Source organism: Myxine glutinosa, chromosome 6 (genome assembly GCF_964187855.1).
Source record: "Myxine glutinosa chromosome 6, kmMyxGlut1.1, whole genome shotgun sequence".
Classification (NCBI taxonomy): Eukaryota; Metazoa; Chordata; class Myxini; order Myxiniformes; family Myxinidae; genus Myxine; species Myxine glutinosa.
The window spans coordinates 47,045,370-47,071,716 of record NC_136266.1 but is presented as its reverse complement, the minus strand read 5'-3'; the positions used below and the strand labels follow the sequence as shown (position 1 = coordinate 47,071,716).

General features: G+C 47.3%; 1 long non-coding RNA gene across 1 annotated transcript in view; it reads left to right on the top strand.

Moving 5' to 3' along the window:
- The window catches only part of LOC144892600 (uncharacterized), a 130,703-nt gene that overhangs the window by 56,671 nt on the left and 47,685 nt on the right, over window positions 1–26,347 (top strand). The window lies entirely within an intron of this gene.

Genomic DNA, 26,347 nt, shown 5'->3' with positions numbered 1-26,347 from the left:
AGGTGAAAGGGCATCCCATAATTAGTCCACAAGCATAAACATCAGCCAAATAATAGAATACCCCTGTTGATAGTTATCTCTTATTCTGTGTTTTAGAGTAAGGCTGTGTCTCCCATTAATTAAAGTACTCCATTGCACCAGTGAAAGAGAATAGATCCCCTTTCCTTCCCATCCCCAAAATCTCCATTTCCTTTTACACCCCCTTCCGTCATTGCCGGGCCTCGATTGCCGAATTACCTCCCCTCCAATAACCGCCATTGAACCTGTGCTCTCGTCGGAGAAGAAAGGCGTGCCCGCCCGTCGTCATCAAGGGCGGAGCCAGAGGGTCGCGCGACCAACCAGGGCCGAGGTGAGCACCCCGATGGGCGTGTCCAAAAAGGCCGGCGGCTTAATCGCCGGAGGCGTTATAAAGGCGCGCACGCAGGAAGCAAGTGAGTCGGTTGCCAGAGAGAGTTGGTCGCCAAGAGAGTCGTGAGGAGTCAGGCAGTGGAGTCGGTGGTCAGTTGGTTGTGTTGGTTGCGGTGAGGAGTCGGTGGTGGTGGTCAGTTGGTTGCGTTGGTTGCGGTGAGGAGTCGGTGGTAAAGAGTGAGTGGACCAAGAACGAGTGGAGGGTTTGGACCAGACGAGTCGGACAAGGCCTGGCAAAGCACGCGACGTACACAGCAGCCAAAACAGCAGCGTGGGGCCTGGCCTGAACGGCGGCTGCTAAACGCGCCGGTTGTGCTGCGGGACCCCCTTGGACCTCCCTCTCCCTCCAGCCATCCACCTCCTGCCTTTCCACCCTTCTTGTGGACGTGAGTTTGTTCTGTTTGTTCTGTCCTGGGAATAAGTTAAGTCTGTAGATAAGCTAGTATTTGCACTGTGTCACCTGCGTCTTATGTGTTGTAAATAAACTTGATTGCTCCTTTTTGCTTATGTGTGTAAATAGTATATAAATTCAGTAGTATTTGCAACCTTTTTGTCTTCTTCTTCTTCTTCACATCCGTGTCGCTTTCGTCTTTTCCCTCATTGAGCAGCTGCGGTGCGATCCGGCCAACGTTTGGGTGGAATCGGGTGAGTCGGGGATCCTGTAACGGTCGCGGTAATACCAACCGCTCGGTCAATATAACATCTGTCCGCGATCCGTAACAATATATATATATATATATATATATATATATATATATATATATATATATATATATATATATATATATATATATATATATATATATATATATATATATATATATTGTTGCGGATCTCAAAACGTCGACCTTCCCCTTAAGAAGAAGAAGCAGATACACAGGGCAGCCTTATACAGTCTTATACTTATCCCTGGACACGGGCCCGTTCACACTCAGTCACACTCTCAGACTCACTCACACGGGGTTTGTAGATGGTCGGGTTGAGGGTCCACCGATGGCGTCCACAGCTCGCTCTGGTCCCCGACTCGTACCACGAAGCAGATGGTGATGGTAGACGGCAGGCAGGATCGCCGCGTGTCGGTGGCGCGGATCGGACAATTATACTGGGGGGGATCGGTAAGCTGGCGATTATACTGGCGTACGTAATAGTTGTACCGGCGCCTTATACGCGCTCCCGGTATAGCTCGGTACAATGCGCCACTCCCACAAGTCCTCTGCAAGGCGCTGCTCAGGCAATGCTTTCCCAATGATGTCACCAAAGGCAAGCCAAGTCCCAGTTCTTTGCCACTGCCGTATGCCCGCGAGTCCTTCTCATATATCGAGTGCCGTTCAGGTAAAACGCAATCGTGCAAGTCCTCCTCATAACTGAGGTGGGGGCCTCGCGCAATGGGTTTTATTGCCACGCCCAGCGAACCCTCTGGAACCTCTAGCCACACCCCGTCAGGCGATGTCGCCTCAGCCCTGATTGGGCTGAGGCGACATCGCCTCAGCGACATCGCCTCAGCATCGCCTCAGCGATCACAATCATCACAAATGCACAAAAACCATCTCATAAATAATGAATGATGCCTTGTGCTTGGCTGGCTGCTGGGCTGCGACGTCTTCCTGCTTCATGTTCTTCGGTATGCCATCGTCAAACTTAATGTCTTCTTGTCCTGACACACCAAAGGAATTTAATAAAAAGGCACAAACCATGTCCGCTTTGTATTTTGGCCAGCAGGGCCAGCTTAGGTGGTCCGACTGCATGGCATTGGGGCCACTTAGAAAACAGTGGTCCGCAGGGCAAGATAACGCTTGCAGCGACTGTCTGCCCAAGCAAAGGTGCCAGGCCACAGGACGTGTGGTCTATATGGTGTACCGGTGCAGGCAGCAGGGTGCAGCGCAAAGGTGTGGCCGCACCGCTCAGGACACCTGCACACTCCCCTCAACAAAAGGTAATGGGTCCATGGGTGGGGAGGAAAGACAAGCTGAGGATAGCGCAAGGGTACACGTCAAAACAAGGTAATGCGACATGAGGGGCGCGGGAGAGCGAGCGGAGAAAGCTTGTCCCTAGCCGTACGTGACCCCCCATGTCAACCTACTCTACCCTTGCCCTTCCCCGTATTTACAATTTACAAATTCCGTCTCTACCATCTCGTCTCCCATATCTCCCCCTAAACCAAATTCGTCCCCAATCCCTCCCAAGAAGGAAGGGATGGAATCACACACAATGTCTCACCCACGTCATGATGCGTCTTTCATTCCAAATAGTTCACAAAACCTGGTGTGGAGTCCTGTCACCTTGGTGAGTGGATGTGGATGGTGCGAAGAGATTTCATCTGAGCTATCCTTCTAATTCTAAGCTTCTAATCTAGCTTCTAATCGAAATCCAAATCATCATAGCTTCTAATCTAAGAACCTGGTGTTGGGCTAGCGGCTAGGGTGCCAGCTTCGGATCCTAGGATCCTGGATTCGAATCCTGGTCGATCGCTGAATTAACACCAGGGGGGTTGACTCAGCCTGTCATCCTTCTGAGGTCGGCAAATTGAGTACCAGTTCACTGGTAATTCCCTGTTTGGTGTAAAAGGCGACAAAAAGGGTTGGCGGCAGGAAGGGCATCCGGCCATAAAACATTGCTTCAAAAAGGGGACCAACAAAAACAACAACAACCACGGTGCCCGAAAAAGGCCAACCCCCGCTTTATGGGGAAAAATGGCCTCTAAAGGTGTTTTTTTTTGTTTTTGTTTGTTTTTATCCTTCCAATTGAAATTAACTCTTTACTCTACCCGGGGTCTTGCCCTGCCAATTGGCAACTTTAAACTATGCGGGTCTAAAAACCAATTCCCATTGACCATCCTGTGGTGCTCTTCCAATTTGGGGTCTCACTCCCCCAATTTTTCATACTGTGCCCTCGTACAATTTCGGGGCTGGGCCGTGTGGCTCTACCAGCAGGTCCTACTTACCTGCGCACCTCCGCCACTGAAGTCGCCACCCGAGCTTGCCTAGCTCCTCAACTACCCTAACCTGGGGAATGCCCTCCTGGCTCTCTCACCCCACTAATGCCCTCTCTGGCATTGGGCTACCCGGGTCCGCTCCTCGGATCCTCGGGCCCCGCTGAACACTATACTGACCCTAACTGGCTCCCAGAGCCTACCTGCGGCCTCACCTGGCCAACAGACTACCAGTGGCGGAGTGCCCCAATAACCATACTCACTAACAGGCTCACACGCCCAGCCATTCCACTTACTTATGCACCCCTCAAAGCAACAACTTGCTACTACTCGCACCACAGATGTCAATATCCAAACAATTTACCTACTCACTCTACCTAAATTTAAACTGCCCTCCCCGGGTATTCGTGAAGGGGTCCATCTTCCCCCATCCACTCCTACGCACCATGCACTCCACACCACTCATTCCACACTACTCACTCCACACCATTTATTCACTTGCACCCCATGCAAGGCAATCACTCAATACACTTACACACATCCTCAATACTCCATTCATACACTTTCACACACACACACACACACACACACACACACACACACACACACACACACACACACACATCATTCTCGACCATTGCCTCATTTGCTCACTCTCTCCACCAACCAAGATTCTCATTCTCAATTCCTCATTTGCGCCTAAAGCGCGTCCTCATACTCACACACAGCATCATATAACTATCTACTTCCCTCTACTACTAGTGTGTTCCCTGTCTTCTCTTATACTAAGCACATCCCTCGTCATTATCATCCACCTAATCTCTCTACGTCCCCTCTACTTGTATCAATGTCTCTACTTAATTCTTGGTCTCCTATGGTCATTTCTAGATCCCTAACAATTATCCTAGCCTGCCCTGGCTAGTTCACACTGCCAAACCCATACTCTACTGCTCCTTTGCCCCAATGAGGGATGGTAGATTTACCATCCCTCTACGCAGGGTAACATTCCCCAAAACTATTACTATGCCAGTCCTCTAAACTATGAGCCTCTCATGCGGGAATACATTTTCACAGCTCGGCTTCGAAAAGCCGAGCAATGCATGCGGATGGTCAGTCTCCTGTTGGTTGGGTCCGTCCGGCATTTTCGATTCTGGGGAGGAGGCATACTCGGACCGAGGTTCCAGGCGCCATCTCGGCGTGGAGCCTTTCGGTCTCCGCCACGATGACCCAACCTCCCCAGGTCGGAGCACCGCGCCCACCAGGGCGCAAAGGTCGGACCTCGCCTACCTCCCCTGGAATCGTGCCGTTTGCCCCTTGCGCCACGGCACGGCACCGACCATACAGGGCGGGGCCCGGCCCGAATCGTGCACGCTGCCGTGGCAACGATCCCCGCCGGCTCCCGCAGCACACAAAGCGCACCACGCCCCGAGAGCTCGCGTCAGCCTAAACGCTGCCCCGGTCTGCGTCGATGCCCGAGTCGCATTCTCACATCCACACGCGACCCTTTCTACGCTCACAAAACGTGGCGCTCCAGCGCTGCCCATACATCCCACACATTTCGTCACCGCACTCACTCGTGCATACCACCCAGGCGCACTCATTCTACTCGCACACTCTCTTACTACACATCCTCGCGCACACCCTGGCACACTCTCCTCCGTTACGTACTCCGTAACACTCACGGGTGTGCACTCTATTGCACACCCAATCACCCGCTCCGGTGTGCACTCCCGCACACGCTCTACAACATTTGCACTCTCTGTATCACACTCTGCACACATACACTGTGTTATACACTCTTCTTCACACTCTGTAACACACTCGCGCTCCGGCGCCGTTCGCACACGCGCGCCATTCACTTTCGTACAGCGCACCACGGACCTTCCACAAGCGCCCGGGTGACGTCGGGATCCCAAGCGCGCGAAAAATCCTTTCGCGCCAAACCTTTTCGCACCATATATACAACCCTACTTACCTTCGGGATCCTTTTCTCCTCACGCAGCTGCAAACTTTCATTGGGGTTAGGAAGCACGACATCACAATGTGGATACACAGACTTTGCGTGCATTCCATCTCTTTCTTCGATAATTTCCGTGTCCGCTTTTTATTTTGTCCAGCAGGGCCAGCTTCGGTGGTCCGACTGCATGGCATTGGGGCCACTTAGAAAACAGTGGTCCGCAGGGCAAGATAACGCTTGCAGCGACTGTCTGCCCAAGCAAAGGTGCCAGGCCACAGAACGTGTGGTCCATATGGTGTACCGGTGCAGGCAGCAGGCAGCAGGGTGCAGCGCAAAGGTGCGGCCGCACCACTCAGGACACCTGCACACTCCCCTCAACAAAAGGTAATGGGTACCTGCCGTCTCCTGAACCCCAATTTTAATTATAAATTCTTTTTCTTTATTAAGCTCGACGACCGCTGGTGCACATAAAATAAAATTTTCCAATTCGGCGGTCGTCGGCTTTTCTTTTCCCCGTGTCGGATTTCTACCCCGGTCCACTTAACTTCGCTTTGCTCCACCTCGCTTTCCACGCGCTTCTCAAATCGCGCTACCCCGTCGCATACCAATGCGACCTCCTCGCTCAACATGCGATCAATGTCTTTCCCCATCTCTTTCATTCGATTTCCCAATTGCTCTCCCTGAGCTTTCGTCTCGTCCTTTTGGGTGTCTAATTTGCCATTTATTTTATTTATTTCATTCATGAGCTGCGCCATGAGGGCCTGCATGTCTGCCCCCCCTCCCCCCACCCCTACTTGCGCAGCGGGCGCGGCCTTCGTCGCCATGTGCGAGGCGCCGCCATTTTCTTCCCCTGCTACCTCTGCTGCTGCACCCTCATCAATTGTATCCTCCATTTCTCCCAATTCTTCCCGGGGGTCCTGGGTTGACTCTAATTCCTCCTCTATCTCCTCATTTACCACCACCGGCATCCGACCGTCTTGGCTATCCATGGCACGATTTAATTTGGTTGTTTAATAAAATTTCGGCCGCTCGTAATTTTGAGTGCGTTAGGCGCACTTCGGGTCAAATCCCACTCCCCGACACCAATTGTTGCGGCCAATATGCAAAATTGGTGTCCAAAATTTGGTCTAAAAATTTTTTAGTCCCATGTTCGAAATCCCACTCCTGACACCAATTGTTGCAGATCTCAAAACGTCGGCCTTCCCCTTACCAAGGGGGGATGAATCCCCTTGTCTTTTTGCTGGCCGACGTGATCTGGGGCTATCACATTCCTTACGGTCGGTGTTAAATAGGGTTGTAAGCAGAATTAGTCTTATTACCTAATTACTAACACCGGCCGTGAAGCAAGGAAATAACACCACCCGAACCACGGTTTCAGTGGACACACTGAGCGAAAGCGAGCCGCGATTCGGGCCGTTAATGGGAACTAACCCGATTGGAGCGGTTCCTGATCGTGCCACGCTTAGCGCTTACCCAATGGAGAAATCACTAAGACGGTCGAATTGAGAGGAAAACAGGAAGAACAGGGAATTTATTACACACTTTGTACAAATAAGAAGAGGAAAAGAAGCAATGTACAGGGAAGAAGAAGAAGCACATACACAGGGCAGCCTTATACAGTCTTATACTTATCCCTGGACATGGGCCCGTTCACACTCAGTCACACTCTCAGACTCACTCACATGGGGTTTGTAGATGGTCGGGTTGAGGGTCCACCGATGGCGTCCACTGCTCGCTCCGGTCCCCGACTCGTACCCCGAAGCAGATGGTGGTGGAAGACAGCAGGCAGGGTCGCCACGTGTCGGTGGCGTGGATCGGATAATTATACTGGGGGGGATCGGTAAGCTGGCGATTATACTGGCGTACGTAATAGTTGTACCGGCGCCTTATACGCGCTCCCGGTATAGCTCGGTACAATGCGCCACTCCCACAAGTCCTCTGCAAGGCGCCGCTCCGGCAATGCTTTCCCAATGATGTCTCCAAAGCCAAGCCAAGTCCCAGTTCTTTGCCACTGCCGTATGCCCTCGAGTCCTTCTCATATATCGAGTGCCGTTCAGTCCTCTTGGTAAAACGCAATCGTGCAAGTCCTCCTCATAACTGAGGTGGGGGCCTCGCACAACGGGTTTTATTGCCACGCCCAGCGAACCCTCTGGAACCTCTAGCCACACCCCGTCAGGCGATGTCACCTCAGCCCTGATTGGTTGTTGGGGTCTTACCTTCTCCGCCATTGATGGCTGCCTGACGTGGCCAAACACCCACCATTGCGCTCCGCCCCCTTTTCTGGCCTTACCTCGTTGCATTTGGCTGGTTTGAGCGAGCAACTGGCAGCTAACGCTGCCGGCCCAACGCGTAACAAACTGCGAGCATCCTAATGCGAGGGGCAATGGGGTGCAGACTGGATGGGCGCAATGGGGCATGGGGTGCAGACTGGATAGTGTGCAATGGAGTCGATTGGAGGGAGGCCTGCAGAATGAACGGGGCCTACTCTTATTTGTTTTACACAACGCAGATGATAACTATTGGAAATGGCCTTATCTCACATATACTAAGAAATAACTAACGTTCTAAGGTGACCTACGTGTTGCATGTGGCCGAACTATGGGGTGCAACCGTTAACCTTTAATGATGTTACCTGTGTGGGTTCTCAAAACCGCAACAATCTATATTATAATAGCCGTAGATGATTCTGTCTGTCTGTCTGTCTGTCTATCTGTTGGGTGTCTGTCCGGGGTGTGGCTTACTCGGTTTGCAGAGTAGCTCCACCCATAGCTCCACCCATTCTGGGAGTGGCTATAAACAAATATCCACCATTTTATTAACTCGCATAGCTTTGAGTCCTGTTTTGTAGGCCCGTGGTGTCTTGCTCTCCCCCAGTTTTATTTCAAATCAAATTCGATAAATCATTTCATTTTTCACAGTCGCTAACATAGTTTTAGACTCGGTTGAAAAAAAACGGGAAGAAAATCCGATGAAAGTTGCCGTTTATAGAACGAAATGAATTCTCAAAGGCCTGTAACTTCAAGGCCATTGAGTCTCTCTCACGCCTTTATCTCCAATCTAACTCACCATATGATTTCATTTTTATCGATGGTTTTACTTTTAGACTCGGTGTCAGCAATAATTGAGAACAATCCACACGCGGGAAAATGCAGAGATATATTTTTTAAAATCGCGTCATGGTGTATCATACACCGCCCAACATGACACCGCCGGCAATGTGTCGATATATATTAAAAATTCGCTTTTGCTTTTCCGTTATGATATATTACTATTTCGTTTGATGATAGTCGTCACAAAAACGACAACAATGATGCCGACATATATTTCTTCGTTTTTATTTCATTCAACATATTAGCCGGAAGTAAAATATGTTTCAGGAAATTACCGAGAGATATTTCTTCGTTTTTTTATTAGTTATGTGCGCATACACTTTAAATAGGTTTATTTGAAATCTTTAATTTTCCACAATATAATTTACTTGCCATTTATCATTTGATGATTACGAGACAAATTCCTCTTGAGGATCGTGACAATTCATGCGTTGCGTGGAAACTTCCATTTCCAAAATGAATGAGACGATCGATGAAGAACGACTCGGTGTCACCAACGCGGGAAAATGCAGAGATATATTTTTTAAAATACACCATATCACCGCACAACACCGCCCAACAGCTAACAAGTATCATACACCGCCCAACAGCCAACGAGTATCATACACCGCCCAACATGACACAGACAGCAACATGTCGACATTATCGCTTTTTCTTTAAACCGAGTGAACCGAGCCGAACCGAATACACCGCGTGAATTCACCGAGCGAATTTCAGCCAATTCCACCTATTTCTTCGTTTTTATTTTATTCGTTACCAGCAGAAGTACCCAGCGTTGCCGGGCGGGGGAGGGGGGAAGGGCACGTACACTTTAAACATGTATATACATGTGGGATGTGGGATATATACATGTGGGACATGTGTACGTGTGTGTACGTGTGTACGTGTGTGTATGTGTGTGTGTGCGCGTGAATATGTGTGTGTGTGTATATATGTGTGTGTATGTGTATGTAGGCTAACCCCCGCTCTAGCAGGGAAAATGGCCTTAAAATGCATGTTGTTGTTGTATGTGTATATACATGTCTGTGTGTGTGTGTTTGTGTGTATATGTGTCTGTACGTGTGTGTGTGTGTGTCTGTGTGTGTGTGTGTGTGTGTGTGTGTGTGTGTGTGTGTGTGTGGAGATGTATATATGTGTATATATGTGTATATGTGGATACATATGTGTATACATATTTGCATATGTGCATATGTGTATATGTGTCTGTACGTGTGTGTATGTGTGTGTGTGTGTGTGCATGTGTGTCGATGTACGTGTGTGTGTATGTGTATATGTGTGTGGGTGTATATGTGTGTGTGTGTGTATATGTAAACATGGGCCGGTGTGTGTGTAAAGTGTGAGGAGGTATTGGAGAGGAAAATGCAGAGATATATTTTTTTAAATCGTGCCATGATGATAAACGAAAATACACCGCCTAAAATAACAGTCGACATATATTTAAAATTCGCCATACACATCCATGCGGGAATCCCACGGGCATGGATGTGTGTGACATTTCGACATATTGAGTTACATGCTGCGCCTGCACATTCAGTTATATAAGATGGTTACTGGCAATTGATCACATCCACAAATGATGTAATCCACACAATTTATGTACTTTACATAACGTTAATAGGAATACATGCCCGTGTAGATGGGAATGACATATAATTCACCGAAAACGTTGAAGCAACCGCATAATATTACGGTGATGTTTAACTCTGAGAATAGTTCTAAATTTAAAAAACTTTCTTCTGATATTTGTGATTTATTTCAAACAAACTGTATTTCCCAGCTACACGGGCATGTATTCCTATTAACGTTATGTAAAGTACATAAATTGTGTGGATTACATCATTTGTGGATGTGATCAATTACCAGTAACCATTTTATATAACTGAATGTGCAGGTGCAGCATCTAACTCAATATGTCGAAATGTCACACACGTCCATGCCCGTGGGATTCCCACGGGTGACCCCGCTAGTATATATATGTTTTACCATTGTCGTACGATAGCACTTTGTATGTTAAATCCCCCCATTTTAGGTAAGCATATGTATTGGAACAGATTAACTTAAAGTAAATTAAAGTGGTATAATAGTGTTGCGGTTTTGGAATAAAGGTTAATTCCCCCTCGTAGATAGATGCACCACAACATGAAGCCTCGTGATAGTTCAGTTATTTCTTAGTAAATGTAAGCGTAGTCCTTTCCTGTGTTTAGTTTTGCGTTGAGTAGGCCAGTGAGCTTAGGTGTTCTTTTGGGGCTTTGGTTTGGTTTTGGCACTGAAATGCCACGCGGCAGGCCTGAACAAGTCGACCGAGGCCGAAGTGAGGTGCGGCAGGAGGAGTGGTCAGTTAGCACGAGCCACCAATCAGGGCTCGAGGGGAGTGGCTAACCACGACGACCATAGGTGGGGTTTGGAACATTCGAGTGAGACTGGGGCGGGGCCATATAACTCTGCTCCGAGCCCCCGACCTCAGACGGCAGTTCCGAGGTCAGATGAGTCGCGCAGCCCATGAGTCGAGAAGCAGTTCGGGTCGAGACAGAGTTGAGTTGAGTAAGAGAAGTTCTCGGTCAGAGTCGTGTGCAAGTTACAGTTCCCTGTGAGACGATTTACAGTTCCCTGTGAGAGTGAGTTGGGTTGAGCTTGAGAACGTGAGTGGTACTGCAGGACGAACGAATTGAATTGCCGATTGTATATGAACTTTCCACGTGCCCTGCGCTCTGCGCTGTATTAATCGCGCGCTCGAGAGGATGACCCACGCCGGGCCACAGACGCGCGATTTCCTCCTGCCTGCCTTCGCCTGGATACGTGCCGTGAACATCGGAGAGCCACACCGGGCGAACTGTCTTGGGGCGACCAACGGCAAAGCGCGCTTGGCACGCGAACTTCTCTTCCTCCATCTCCCCGTGTGCGTGAGTGGGCCCTTCGTCTGGGTAATAAGTAAGACTGATTAAGCTCTGCTCTGTGTCCCCCTTTCCTTCATCATTATCATTGTAAATAATAAAATATCATGTTCTTCCTCTGATTTGACCGTCCTGTCCCTTCCATCCATTGGCTTCGCATGGTATGAATAAAACCGCTCGAATCCGGTCCCATAAAAACAAGCATTCTGAGTATTGCGCTGCAATACATGTCCCCTACTGGCAGTCTGTCGTCCGGAAAACTGTTGGGGAAATTACCAAGGGTTATTTATCCACAGGATCTGAATCTTTCCCAATCGATAATTACCTCAGGACGGGCTCACCTGTGATTCACACTCGGGACTTCGATTTATACACCTTGCAGACAGGTCAGCAGAAGCACGAGAAAAATTTTTTTTGATAAAGAACCTTTCGAGTCGCTAAATATCAGTAATTTATTATATTTTCCGGTTCACGATCAATGATCAATGTGCATATATATATATATATATATATATATATGTTGTTCGGCTTGGCTCCGCCCCTCCCGAAAGCGCGCGCTGTGTTGCGCTGTTGACGTTCGCGAGACGAGGCTGAGGGCGCGTGGTGCGGCTTGAGGAGAACTCCAGAATAAACAAGAGATATCCATTTAAAAAATATATATTTTCGTTTAATTAACGACATCTGCCAAACCACGCGTCCTATTGCAAATTCCAAAAGGAAATTTTAGTAGATTGACATGCTGAACAGATCTGTGAAGTTTCCCCTCAATTGGATCAAAAATGAGGGAGGAGCTCGGTTTTAAAGGTTCATGCTTAAAAACGTCACAACTCTGAAACCATGTGATGCATGACGTCATGCTCGCTGACTTTTTTGTTCATCATGGGTATGCGATTCTGCCTGCAAGGTTTGGCCTCGATCTGTTCAGCCGTTGCAGAGAAAAAGAGGTTTTTGTGTTTTCACGAAAAGAAATATGGCGGCCGAACCACGTGACCTGTGACGTCATAATTACCATTAAAATATTGTACAGGCCGAGTCCCTCATATGGTGAAAATTTGATCTCAATCGGTCCAATTATTGCAGAGAAAATCTTTTTTAAAGGAAATTAAAACTTAAAATGGCAATGAGTTAAGGATCATCAGAATTATCAGAATTCCCAAAGTTCAAAGTGCCATAACTTTGTCAAAAATGATTGAAACGTCGTGAAGTTCAAACTTGACCTGTAACTTATCATGAGGAAACCATGTGCCAAGTTTGAAATCATTAGCATTAAAAGTTTAGAAAAAAAGTCCGGAAAACTGTTCTTTGCGTGACGGACTGACGGACTGATGGACTGACGGACTGACGGACTGACGGACTGACGGACTGACTGACGGACTGACGGACGGAGGGACGGCGTGCAAACCTATAGTCCCCTCCGGTGTACACTGGTAGGGGACTAATAACAGCACGAGTCACGTGATATGCATACCGCTCGGGCATACTCAATTAAGCGTGGCTTGTGCGAGGCTCGATCCCCGCTTTCGTGGCAGCGTGGGTTAAAGGTACGTGCGAATTTGTCCCGATACCCTTTTTCACGTTTGCCCGGAAGTGGCGATTTGGCCTCGCGGACCCGAAGACCCAGGGGAAAAAAAGGTGTTCAATCCCCCCTTTGTAACGGGAACGGGCTTTGGGAGATCCGTAACAATTTGGTAGTCAGGAGTGGGATTTGAACCCTGAAAAAAAAAATTTGGACAAATTGGCCGCAGCAAATTGGTGTCTGGGAGTGTGACATAATTGGACCTAGAGTGCGCTTCACGCACTCGAAATTACGAGCGTACGAAATTTAGTATTAAAACCAAATTTATATTCGTACCATGGCTGGCCAAGGCGGTCAAGTGCCGGTGGGGGTAATGTAAGATGAAGTAGAAGAGGAATTAATGACCCAGGACCCACAGGAAGAGTTGATGGAAGAAGAGGGAATTGATGAGGGTGCGGTAGCTGGCGAAGAAAATGGCGGCGAGAGCCGAGCCCGCGATGCCAGGGTACATGCAATTACTCATGACGCAATTCATGGCAGAAATGAAAGAAATGAGGGACGAAACAAGGTGTAACAAGGGTGAATTGAAGGAAACATTGGATGCCCAAAAGGACGAAATTCGGGGAATAAATAATAACATGAATAAAATGAATGGGAAAATGGACACCCAAGGGGATAAAATGAAAGAAATGGGTGGTCACATGGAAAAATTGAGGGCAGAATCAAAGAGGGACATAAAAAAGATTGGGGAGGACATTGGACGCAGGTTGAGCGAGGAAGTCGCAGTGGTACGCGACGAGGTGACACGGTGTGAGGAACGCGTGGGGAGCGAGGTAGAGCAAAGGACAGCCAAGTTGACCGGGGCTCTGGGAGTCACGACACGAGGTGTAGAGGAGCCGGCGATCGTCGAATTGGACAAAGAAATTCTGGGGGCACCGGCGAGGGTTGAGTTGGAAAAGAAAATTTCATGAGCGCCGGCGATCGTCGAAGAAAAAGAAATAATTGGGGCTGAAGAGACGGGAGAAACAGAAAATAAATCGGGAGGTTATGGAGCATGAACAAAGTCTGTATTTGCACCGTGATGCCATGCTTGCTGACCAAATGGAAAGTTTGCAGGTTCTGGCGGAGAAGGAGGGCTCCGAGGTGAGAAATATTGGTGCGAATGTGTTTGGCGCGAACGGGTTTTCAGCGTGCTTGGGAGAAAGGCGAGACCCGGGCGTTCGCGATGGGCCCATTGTGCGGTGTACGAGTGAGGGTGGCACAATTTGTGAAGGGCCCATTGTGCGGTGCACGAGGGCGACTGGTACGGAGTGTGAGAGAGAGTCCGTACCCGAGTACGTGGAGCGCGAGTTGTTACGGAGTGTGTAACGGAAAAGTGTGTGCCAGAGTGTGCAGGAATAGAGTGTGTTACAGAGTGTGCGCAAGAATGCACACCGGCGTATGAGCGGGAGTGCGCACCTGTGGGTGTGGAAAAAGAGTGTGCGAGGGCCGAGTGCGTAGAAGAAAAGTGTGTACTGAAGTGTGTGAAAGGCGTGAGTGCGCCAAGGTGTGCAGGTACGAGTACAGAATACGAGAAAGAATGCACACCGGACTGTGTGCGGAAAGAGTGTGTAACGGAGTGTGTGGAAGGTGCGAGGGCACCTGGGTGTGCGAGTGTGGAGTGGGTCGCGAGTGGTGAGGATGCGGCTCAAGCATCGACACCGACCGGGGGGGTAGCGCCTCACGGGACGGGTAGCAGATGCGAGCCCCCGGTGAGTTGTGTGCAGCAGGGACCGGGGGGAATCCATGCTGCGTCGGTCTCACAAGGACCGGCGTGCACGATTCGTGCCTCCGGCCCCCGCACTGTATGGTTGGTGCCGTGCCGTGGCGGCAAAGGCAATCGGCGAGGTTCAAGGGGAGGTTGGAGTTTTCGGAGCCGCGCACCTTGTCGGGTGCGGTGCTCCGACCGTAGCCGGTTGGGTCATCGTGCGTGGGACCGCGAGGCCCCGCACAGGGATGGAGCCCTGCACCTCGGCCCATCCATACCTCCCCCCTTGGATCGAAAATGCCGGACGGACACCCCATACAGGCGACCAACCACCCGCATGGATCACTCGGCCCTTCGAGGCCGAGCCTTGACGACAACGTACATCCACTTGGAGAGGCTCAGAGTGTAGCGGACTGTGGAGAGTAGTGTACCCCCACTTGGGGGAATGGTAGTGTAACCATTCCTCCCACGAACAGGGCCCATGAGCATTAGTTTACGGGGATGGCAGTGACAGGCACATGGGGGTGCCAGCAATGGTTGCCTCCATGGGGCACCGAAGCTAGCCGAGGGAGGGCTAGGATAATGTTGGGGAACTAGAAGACAGTAGAGACAGAGATTTAAGTGGTGACACCTGTACTATAGAGGGGACGTAGGTAGCTTAGATGGATGATAAAGAAAAGGGAGTGCATAGTGTAAAGGGATGACAAGGAAGCACGAGTGTAAGGAAAGTAGTTAGATAGATGATGCTGTGTGAGTGAGGAATTGTGTTGAGAATAACCGGAGTTGTGTGTGAGAACAAAAGGTGTGTGGAAATAAGTGGTGTGCCAGACAAATGGTGTGCGAGATAAGTGGTGTGCAATAAAAGGTGTGGAATAAAAGGTGTGGAATGCATGGTGCGAAGGAGTGAATGGGGAGAGTGTAACCCATTCACGAAAGCCCGGAGTGGGTAGTGTAAAGCCAGGTAGAGGGCATAGGTAAATTGTATGGATATTGACACCTGTGGTGCAGGTCATAGCAAGTAGTGCTTTGGAGGGTGCATGAGTCAGTGACATGGCTGGTCATGTGGCTTAATTGGTGTGTATGGTTATTGGGGCACTCCACCACTGGTAGTTTGTCGGCCAGGTGAGGCCGCAGGTAGGCTCTGCGAGCCGGTTAGTTATAGTGAAGTTTGTGAGTGGGGCCCGAGGATCCAAGGGAAGGACCAGGGTTGCCCAATGCCAAGGTGGGCATCAGGGGGTAAGCACCAGGGAGGGCCTTCCCCAGTTAGGTAGTCGCGGGAGCAGGTAAGCTCGGGTGGCGGATTCAGTGGCGGAGGTGCGCAGGTAGGTAGACCTGCTGGTAGGGCCACACGACCCAGTCCCGAAATTGTGCGAGGTCACAGATAGAAAATTTGTGGGGGTGAGACCCAAATTCAGAGAGCACCACAGAGTGGGCAATGGGAATTCGGGTTCTTAGAACCACATCGTTTAAAGAGGCCGATTGGCAGGGTACGACCCCGGTTAGTGTTAGTTTAAATGAGTAATACTAGTAGAGTAGTTAGGATGAGAAATCCCTTCGCACCATCCACAGCCAATCACCGAGGAGGACGAGCTCCACACCAGGGCTCTGTAGATGTTTGAGTAGTGAGACGCATCACGACATAATGAGACATTGTGTTTGTTCCATCCCTTCCTTCCTGGGAGGGATTTGGAGACGAATTCGGAATTACAGGGGGGATATGGGAGACAAGACGTCGAGACGGATTGTAAATACAAGGGGGGCTAGGGTAGTGTAGCCAACGGTGGTGGGTACGGACGGCTCGGGACGAGCCTGCTCTGCTCGCTCTTCCACGTCGCTCGCGCCGCACCACCTTGTTTTCTATGTGCCATTGCGTCTTTTCCGCTTGCTTGTTGTGCCTTGTCTCTCCCCCCCGCCCTAGGACCATTTTGGAGGCCGAACTGTGCAGCACCATCGAACTGTGCAGCATCCCTTCTGCACATTGCTGCCCTGTCTTTGTTCCACCTGTGCAGCCGAACAGTACAGCACCTTGCTGCACCTTTGTTGCACCTGTGCAGCCGACTGGTGCAGCACTTAGCTGCCAAACCTTTTGCTGCACCCTTATCACACTAATGGACCACAAGCCTTGTGGCCTTGCACCTCTGCTGTGCAGCATTTTGCTGCAAAATCATCTTGCACTTTGGACCACTTGTTTGAGTGGTGGTGATGCCATGCAGTTGGACCACGTGAGAACGGCCCTGCTGACCAATGAAAAAAGAAAAAGAAAAAAGCATTTTTGTGCATTTTATTATTGTGTGCTAGGCATAAGAAAATGTGTAAGTTTAGATGGCCTTGAAGTTTCAAATGGCCTGTATGCCGGTCAGGGGGCCAGCCGGTTTGATAGACGCACACGGAAGAAGCAAGATGCAAGAAGCAAGCAGCAAGTGCCATTTATGAGTGTGTTTTTGCTGTGTTTTCTCTCCCCTCCAATTTTCTCTTCCAAAAAGAACAGGTCCTGGGTCATAGCATTGTAAATATACGTGCTTGTAAATATAAGGATGCTGCCCACCGGCTATGTGTTTAGTTTGATAATTCTGGAAATACTCGGGTAGTTGTGGGCGTGAAACTGTTAGGTAGCTGCTCAACGCAATAGGAGGGACATATTTAGTGTTAAAACTGTCGCACACATGGGTCAGAGTAAATGGTAGGGGGAACCACACCTTTGTGTCACATTTAAAAGTAAGGTTAATTTTGCACGTCCGGCTCTACCAGTCGTTCCATTGGTGGTTTCGACTAGAGACGAGTCTGACGAGAAAGGGGTGTAGTGTTGCGGTTTTGGAATAAAGGTTAATTCCCCCTCGTAGATATACGCACCACAACATGAAGCCTCGCGATAGTTCAGTTATTTCTTCGTAAATGTAAGCGTAGTCCTTTCCTGTGTTTAGTTTTGCATTGAGTAGGCCAGTGAGCTTCGGTGTTCTTTTGGCGCTTTGTTTTGGTTTTGGTGCTGAAATGCCACGCGGCAGGCCTGAACAAGTTGGCCGAGGCCGAAGGGAGGCGTGAGTCACGTGATATAAAAATAACATAGATCATAGTCATAAAAAATAAAATTCGATCAGTGCAAGTTTCAAACTTCAGTGCAAACTTCACCATAACTAACCGAGTCATAAAAATAACAGCACGAGTCACGTGATACGCATACCGCTCGGGCGTACTCAATTAAGCGTGGCTTGTGCGAGGCTTGATCCCCGCTTTCGTGGCAGCGTGGGTTAAAGGTACGTGCGAATTTGTCCCGATACCCTTTTTCACGTTTGCCCGGAAGTGGCGATTCGGCCTCGTGGACCCGAGGACCCAGGGGGAAAAAAAGGGGTTTAATCCCCCATTTGCAACGGGAACGGGCTTCGGGAGATCCGCAACAATAGTTAGTATTTGGGTGCATATCCCATACATGCAATAACTGCATCGAGCCTGTGGCCCATCTACATCACCAAACTCTTGGTCTGAAACCCTTTGAGATGCTTTTCCAAGCCTTAACTGCACCCATTTTCAGTTGTTTGTTTTCGGGGGTTTCTGACTCGTTTCTTCTTCAGCAAGTGAAATGCACGTTCCATTGGATTTAAATCAGGAGATTGACATGGCCAGTCTAAAAGCTTCCACTTTTTTCCCCTGATAAATTCCTTGATGGCATTGGCAGTGTGTTTTGGGTCATTGTCTTACTGCATGGTGAAGCACCACCCAATTAATTTAGAGGCATTTTGTTGTACATAGGCAGACAAAATGTTTCTGTACACTTCCAAATCCATTCTGCTGCTGCCAGCATCAGTTACATCATGAACTAGATGGAGGTCATGGAATACTTACCCTGATCTTGCATGAAGTAGATGGTTCTGTTTGTTGGGCCTGTAAAGCAAGTCATGATCAAGTACCCACGGATGAAGAAGATAAATGAAATATTCCCTTTATTTCCCCCCTCCTTGGAGTCTCCCAATTTGAATGCATGCCTCAAGGGGTAACATACGAGATCCTGCTGCCATTCTGTAGCTCATGGATACCTCGGTGGGGGATATGAACCTCCATTAAATTTGGATTTACTTGACCAATTGGTGGCATCACCTTGTCACAAGTACTACAAAGGGTCTGAGTCATTTGGTCAACTATGGGACAGCAGTTGTGAGTTCAATCCGGTTTAAACTGCAAATGATGCACAATTTTTGATACAGAGATATCATGTTTACAAGCAAATGATGTAATATCTGAAAGTAAAACTGATCAATATGCAATAGGGTGAGCAACATAGAGAAAAGCAAACAAGTGATAACTTGTACTTGGTAGTGGTATGCTGAATAACTACCTGCAGCGAGAAAACAATAGAAAGCAAAGCTTTGTTTCACTGAAAATGGAAGCGAAGTTTAAAATAATCTGGGATATTTTCATCACCTGGTCCGTATGTATTGACGTCTGGATGGAGTTGACCACCTACAATTTTGACTTGAATTGCAATTTACTCGACCTGCCAGAATTGCCAATGACTAGACTTGACTTGCGGAAGAAGCAATTAGTAGGCCAACTCACCAGTGTCGACGAAAGCATTCAAATTGCCTCAATAGTATATGGCAGTGTATTTTTGCGTGGAAAAAAATGAGCAGTGTTCTACAGCTTCAGCCTTTCTTAAATGAAGTTTTCCGACAAATCTTACTTTCCATTGGCACTGACCATATCATAAAGATTCATAGAAAATCAAAATTGGTGTTAATAAGGAAAGCGCATTGAATGCTTAAATGCTCAATGGCTCTATCTATCTCTCTCGAGGGGTATCACCTTTCCCCAAGTACTGCAAAGCGGAAATAGAGCCTCTCCTTGAACATTGGTCCCAGGGACAATTCCACTGTTCAAGACCGTCCCAACACCTGTATGTGGTGAGCCTGCTATGCTGAGTGGGTGTATCTAGGAGAAGAAAGCTGATTTATAAGCACAGGCCGTCCGCGCCCATAGTCTTGGCCAATAGGTGTCGCTATGAGATTGAACTCCAAATTCACATCGCTATCCCTGCAGATTTGTGGGTGAGCCGGCGTCATCTTGTCGTTTGGCAACAGTTCAAGTGGCTCAGTGGATGGGTAAGGGGAGGTTCAGATTTGGCTATCGGAATGTTGGTACTTTGAGGAAATGGTAGGGGGATTGTAGATGCTGTTATCAGAAGAACAGTGCAGGGTAGCTTGTTTGTAAGAGCCCAGATGGGCAGTAATGAGTGGAAAGAATCGAGGTTAGGGATTTAAGTTTGTCTGTGATACCAGAGACTGCAATCCAGGGCAGCAATAGTTCTGATGCAATGCAGTTGCAAAAGGAGCATGTGACATCATTCCAACCAAACACACTTAGACATTGCCCAACTGATCCAAGCTCACTGTTTCAATTCAGGGATAACTAGATGGTATTCATAGAATACTTACCCTGCGCAACTAGATGGTATTCATAGAATACCTACCCTGCGCAGTCAACTTGGTGCGAGGCAACTCTTCTGTTTTTGAAGGGTTTTTTTTTTCCAATGTGGCTGCCAGTCCATGTGAGCGATGACATAAATTTATATTCACTTATATAATTATTGCTTAGATCATGCTCAATCAATTTCAAACTGATCAGACTAAGCGTTGTCCCTGTCGAATTATGACGTCATAATTATGGCACCAATGACGTCATAATTATGGCACCAATGACGTCATCGTTAACAACACCTATTCCCCATATGGAGTTCTTTTCAATGATTTTTGTTTCATGTTTCAATTCATGTTTCATGTTTCATGTTCATGTTTCATGTTCATGTTTCAATTTTTCAATTGAATTTTTCAAAACATGTTTCAATGTTTCAATTTTTTCCATAGAGCAGTTTTGTAGATATAGAGGTGCAACGTTTTTCGGTTTTTCCAAAATGGCACCTGTACCACATGACCTATGACGTCATGATTATCATTGCAATGTTTTACAGGAGGAGGTGCTCCTATGGTGAAAATTTCGTGTCCATCAGACCAACAGTTGCTGAGAAAAGAAATTCATAATGATCGGATAAGTGCTGTACTCATCGAATTATGACGTCATAATGAAGGAACCGATGACATCATCATGAACATTTCTTATTCCCCATGGGGAGTAGTTGACAATGAGCCAGGTCTCAATTTTTTTTTCCCGTGGAGAGGTTTCAGAGATATAGAGGTGTGAAGTTTTTCCAAGATGGCACCTGTACCCCATGACCTATGATGTCATAATTATCATAAAAATATTCTACAGGAGGAGGAGTTTTTCCAAGATGGCGCTGGTACCCCGTGACCTATGACATCATAATTATCATTAAAAAGTTATACAGGAGGAGGCCCTCATATGGTGAAAATTTCGTGTCAATCGGACCAAGGATTGCAGAGAAAAAAAAATTCATACTGATGGAATCAGGCCTTGTTCTTGTCGAATTATAACGTCATCGGTACCTTAATTATGACATCATTAACACATCTTATTCCCCAAGGGGAGTACTTGACAATGAGCCAGGTCTCAATTTTTTCCATGGAGTGGTTTCAGAGATGTAAAGGTGCGAAGTTTTTCCAAGATGGCGCCTGTACCACGTGACCTGGTACCGGTGACGTCATAAATATTTTAGAAATTCTACAGGAGGAGCCACTCATATTCTGAAAATTTTGTATCCATCGGACTAACAGTTGCAGAGGATTTTTTTTTTTCATACTGATCAGATCAAGCGTTGTACATGTCAAATTACGACATCATAATGAAGGCTGAGAAACAATGAGCAATGAGCCAGGTGATGACATCATCATCACCATTTCTTATTCCCCATCGGGAGTACTTGACAATGAGCCATGTTTCAATTCTTTCCATTGAGTGGTTTGGGAGATATAGAGTAACGTTTTTCCAAGATGGCGTCCATACCACATGACCTATGACGTCATAATTATGAATAAAAAATTATCGGGCAGAGGCATTCATATGGTAACATTTCGTGTTAATAGGACCAACGGTTGCCGAGAAAATGAATTCTTAAAATGCAGACATGTATGCACGCGTACGCAACCGAATGCCGAACCATGCATGATTTTTGGTTCGCGAGCGCAGGGTAATGCACCACGAAAGCGTGGAATATCAATAAGTTGATAACATTAAGAACTAGATCGGTATTCATAGAATACTTACCCTGCGCAGTCAACTTGTTGCAAGCCAATTCTTCTGTTTTAGAACATTTTGTTTCTTTGATCCAATATAGCTGCCAGACCATGTGAGCGATGACATCATAAATTTATATTATCTTATATAATTGTTACATAGATCACGCCCAATACATTTCAAACTGATCAGACTAAGCGTTGTCCCTGTCGAATTATGACATCTTAATTATGGCACCAATGACGTCATTGTTAACAACACCTATTCCCCATATGGAGTTCTTTACAATGAGCCATGTTTCAATTTTTTCCATGCAGTGGTTTTGGGTATATAGAGGTGCAACATTTTCGGTTTTTCCAAGATGGCGCCTGTACTACATGACCCATGACGTCATGATTATTAAAATATTCCACATCAGGAGGCGCTCCTATGTTGAAAATTTTGTGTCCATCAGACCAACAGTTGCTGAGAAAAAAATTCACAATGATCTATATGTGTTGTATTTGTTGAACTATGACGTCATAACGAAGGCACCATGACATGATCATTAACATATCTTATTCCGCAAGGGGAGTACTTAACAATGAGCCATGTTTCAATTTTTTCCATGGAGCAGTTTTGGAGATATAGTGCAGCATTTTTTCCAAGATGGCGTCTGTACCACGTGACCTATGACGTTATAATTATCATTAAAAAATTCTACAGGAGGAGCCGCACATATTCTGAAAATGTTGTGTCCATCGGTCTAACAGCTGCAGAGGAATTTTTGTTTTATTCATACTCATCAGATCAAGTGTTGTATTTGTCGAATTATGACGTCATAATTAAGGCACTGATGACATCACCATTAGCATATCTTATTCCCCATGGTGAGTACTTGACAATGAGCCATGTTTCAATTTTTTACATTGAGCTGTTTGGGAGATATAGAGGTGTAACGTTTTTCCAAGATGGCGTCCGTACCACATGACCTGTGACGTCATAATAATCAATAAACATTCTACAAGAGGAGGCCCTCCTATGGTGAAGATTTCATGTCAATCGGACCAACAGTTGCCGAGAAAATGAATTTTTAAAACTACAGAAATACCCGTGCTACGCACGGGAGGGAGGCCAGAAGCAAACAGGCAATGCAGATACGGTGAATGCTAAAGCATGAAACCAATAAATTCCACATTCCTGTAGCACCTTCAGTCGCACGTCAGACATGGACAGCAGGTTCGTGAAGGACTTCCATGAAAAACGTACCCGTTCGCAAACAAACGGGTACGTTCACGTATAGAAACATCGATCGTGGGTCCGTGGCGAATCTGCACATGGCGATGGCAAAATATCAGAAATTGAAGGCTTTTTTATTTTAAACGATTCATATAAACATCCGTTGAATCACATCACACGCAAATCATCAAAATCTGAACAGTATCTTTAGAATTTCAATAAAAGCCACATCACTGTTCATATCGGTAAATATTGTTACGGTTTTTAGAACCTTCACTAGTAAATTTTAGTAAATGTTTCCCTTATAAATGTTCCCCTGTAAATATCCCCATCAATTGGTTTGTTAAAGATCGCACCCTAGTTAGTCCATGTACAACACGTAGCGAACCATAGGACCTCTCCATAGTTATTTCATTATTATGTGTTTCAGTTAAGGATCTGTTCCCAATAGTTGAATCTGCGTTGCATTAATCAAATAAGATAGGCCCCAGTACTTCGTTTGCCAGCAGCGTTCGCCGCCGTTGCACTGGGCTGTTTACTGGCACCACGCCGTGATAAGCCATGCGGTCTGAAGCCGAGGAAGAAGGGGGCGGGGCCACCAGAACAAGTTGTGGCACGTCGACGCATCAGCAGAGGTTGAGTCAGCAAGCCCTTACCGACCAACCAGCGCCGCGGTGAGCCAACCGGTAGGCGTGTCATCAGAGCCGGTGGCTTGATTCCATCACGAACAATAAAAGCGGCGGCGAGGGACTGCTTGAGGAGAGACGAGTGAGAAGGTACAGATGAGAAGGAGCTGGAGTGCGCTACGAACTGGCATCTCCCCCATCTTGTTCAAGAGAGAGAGCGTTGGCACGAGCCATTTATTACATAAGGAGCATCCCAGTCCCACCGCTATATGCAAACGTCCGCTCGCGGTCAATGATACGTGCTCGCTGCCTGCCAGGGTTTTCCCGCCACGACGCGTGTCGACTCCTGGAGCCGGACCTCGACACCTACCATCTGCCTGGGCCTTCTCATTCCTTCCAGTCATTCCTGCCTGCTATTCCCCTTTCGTGTAAGTCTGTTTGTTTGTCCTGGGGTATAATATAAGACTGTTTTAAGGTTTGCCCTGTGTCCTGCTTCTTCTTGTCCTGTATATTACTTTCGTTTCCTCTTCCTTTGGTTTTGGTGTACATAATTGATAAATGTCTGTTATTTCTTACCTTTGGTTTCTTCTTTCCCCCGATCGCTTTTGTCCTGTCTCCAATTGAGTACCTATGGCACGATTTGGCCAACGCGCAGAATCGGGTTAGTCAATTGCTAACGGCTCGAATCGCGGATTGCTAAACCGCTCGGCAAATACCATCTTGTCCGTGGTTCGAGCGGTACTTGTCTCCCTGCTTTGCGGAGGGATTGGTAAAGGTATTCGGGAGAACACCTGGATCAATAACCCTGACCAATCTCACCCCGCGGAGGTGTGTTACAAGTACCAGGACTAGAGACGGCCAGCTTAACAGGCCAAGGGGATTAACCCCCCCCCCCCCCTTGCTAAGGGGAGTGCCGTCTCTGAGATCCGTAACAATATTATTCCATCGTGTTTCAAATCGTGATTGATAATCGTGGTCACACCGATCGAGATTTAACGGATGTTTATATAAATCGTTTAAAAGAAAAAAAAGCCTTCAATTTCTGATATTTAGCCTTTTCACTTGGGCCTCCCAATTGAAGCCCCGCCCATAGGGCGGGTACCGTTGCTCGACGTAGGAAGACGTCACAATGAACGTCATGCGAACGCGAATGTTATGCGGGAGTCCAAACCTGAGAATGCTGGAGACTAAAGCTGAAATTGGGAAAACTAAATAGCCTATTTTACTCCTGGGGATCCCAGGATTATCCACCGAAAATATATTTGCGATCGGTTCAGAAGTTTTTACGGTACCTTCGAACGGACATTTGGTGAATTATCCTTTGTTTTCACTGACGTCACAGTTACCCATCTCGTATTGCACGGCGGCCATTTTGATACCCAAGCTAATCTGTCCGTGTGCGCTGATATTGATTTGTTGCGTTGGTTTATGGTGAATGCGGATCGCAAAAAGTCTGTTTTATAAAGTAATTTTGTTTGTTTTGTCACGTTCATGTGGAGTGTGGTGCCATCTAGTTTATATTACGTATTGTTGCCCAACAAACACAGAACATTCGGTTTAAGTTTGCCGTGGACCAGTGAACTGGTGAACACCTGGGCAGTTGGTCAACCTGCAACCAACTACCTGTAGAACAGACTTGGAGTGTACGTAAGGATACGGTAGATCCAGGCTTGAGTATGGCTAGCAGTGCGAGTGCCAACCTTGGCTACCAAGAGACGCTCCCCCCGGACGTTCTTGTTCGTTACAAAGAGAAGATTTCTGTCATTGGGTGTGACCCTTATGGTCTATCAAATGATCAATTTGAGAAGAATGTGAGCAAGTGGCCTCAGGTGACCCACATCGACGTGATCAACTACCTGTTGTTCAGCAAATCGGCCTATACCAAAGATGAGTTGAAGAAGTAGAAATCCCTCGAGGCATACAGGTTGTACCAAGATGGATGGGTGCGACAAATCCTACACAAAGAACTGAATGACGTCCACTTGATTCGATCCAAGGTATTAATATATTACAGAAACATGTATTTTTTAAAGCTGCTTGTGTTAATGTTATGGACCTGATTGATTAAGTGCCCTCCATTTGTTCAAAAACCACTGCAGTTTTAAGCTGTGCATGCATGTGTGCATACTTTGTAGACATGTGACGCACAGTGCGAAGTGAGTGCCGCCATGTGTGCTTTGTGCGTATGGCCATAAGTCATCACCTATATTTATCATGTAAGCAACGAATACATAGCACGTTCTTCACATGATAAAATCGAGATTCATTTTGACCGAGTTGATAAGAGTACATAACTTTAGAAAGTTTATTGGACAGTTTCAAATTCAATACTTTTATGTTCCAGGTTTCGCATTCCATGAAACATGTTCTTACTTACTGTTAACAAAATGCTCGGAGCAGACAGGTGTGCGATCCCACTGTGATTCTGTTTGGATGTCACTGCGATTGATGGCAGCCTTCCACAAACGCCGCCTCTCTTCACTTAAATTTCTTGTTTTCTCACCCTGATTCAGTAGAAGTTTGGGCGTTTTATAAAACTTAACTCCTGGCCTAACGCCTGGCCTGTTTGAACAACGAAATACGCCGCAAATTGGCATGACTGGTCGTGAACAAAAACTATTTAATGTGAATCCGCTGACGACGTTGTTCGAGAGGGTATCAAAATGGCCGAGGTGTCCCAGGGTGTCCCAGGGTGCCCTGCGCGTGTGCTCCGATGACGTCACAAGAAAACAAGCAATAGTAAGATGCAGACACGTACGGCACACAGCACACGGACACACAGCACACGGACGGTACACGTACTCAACT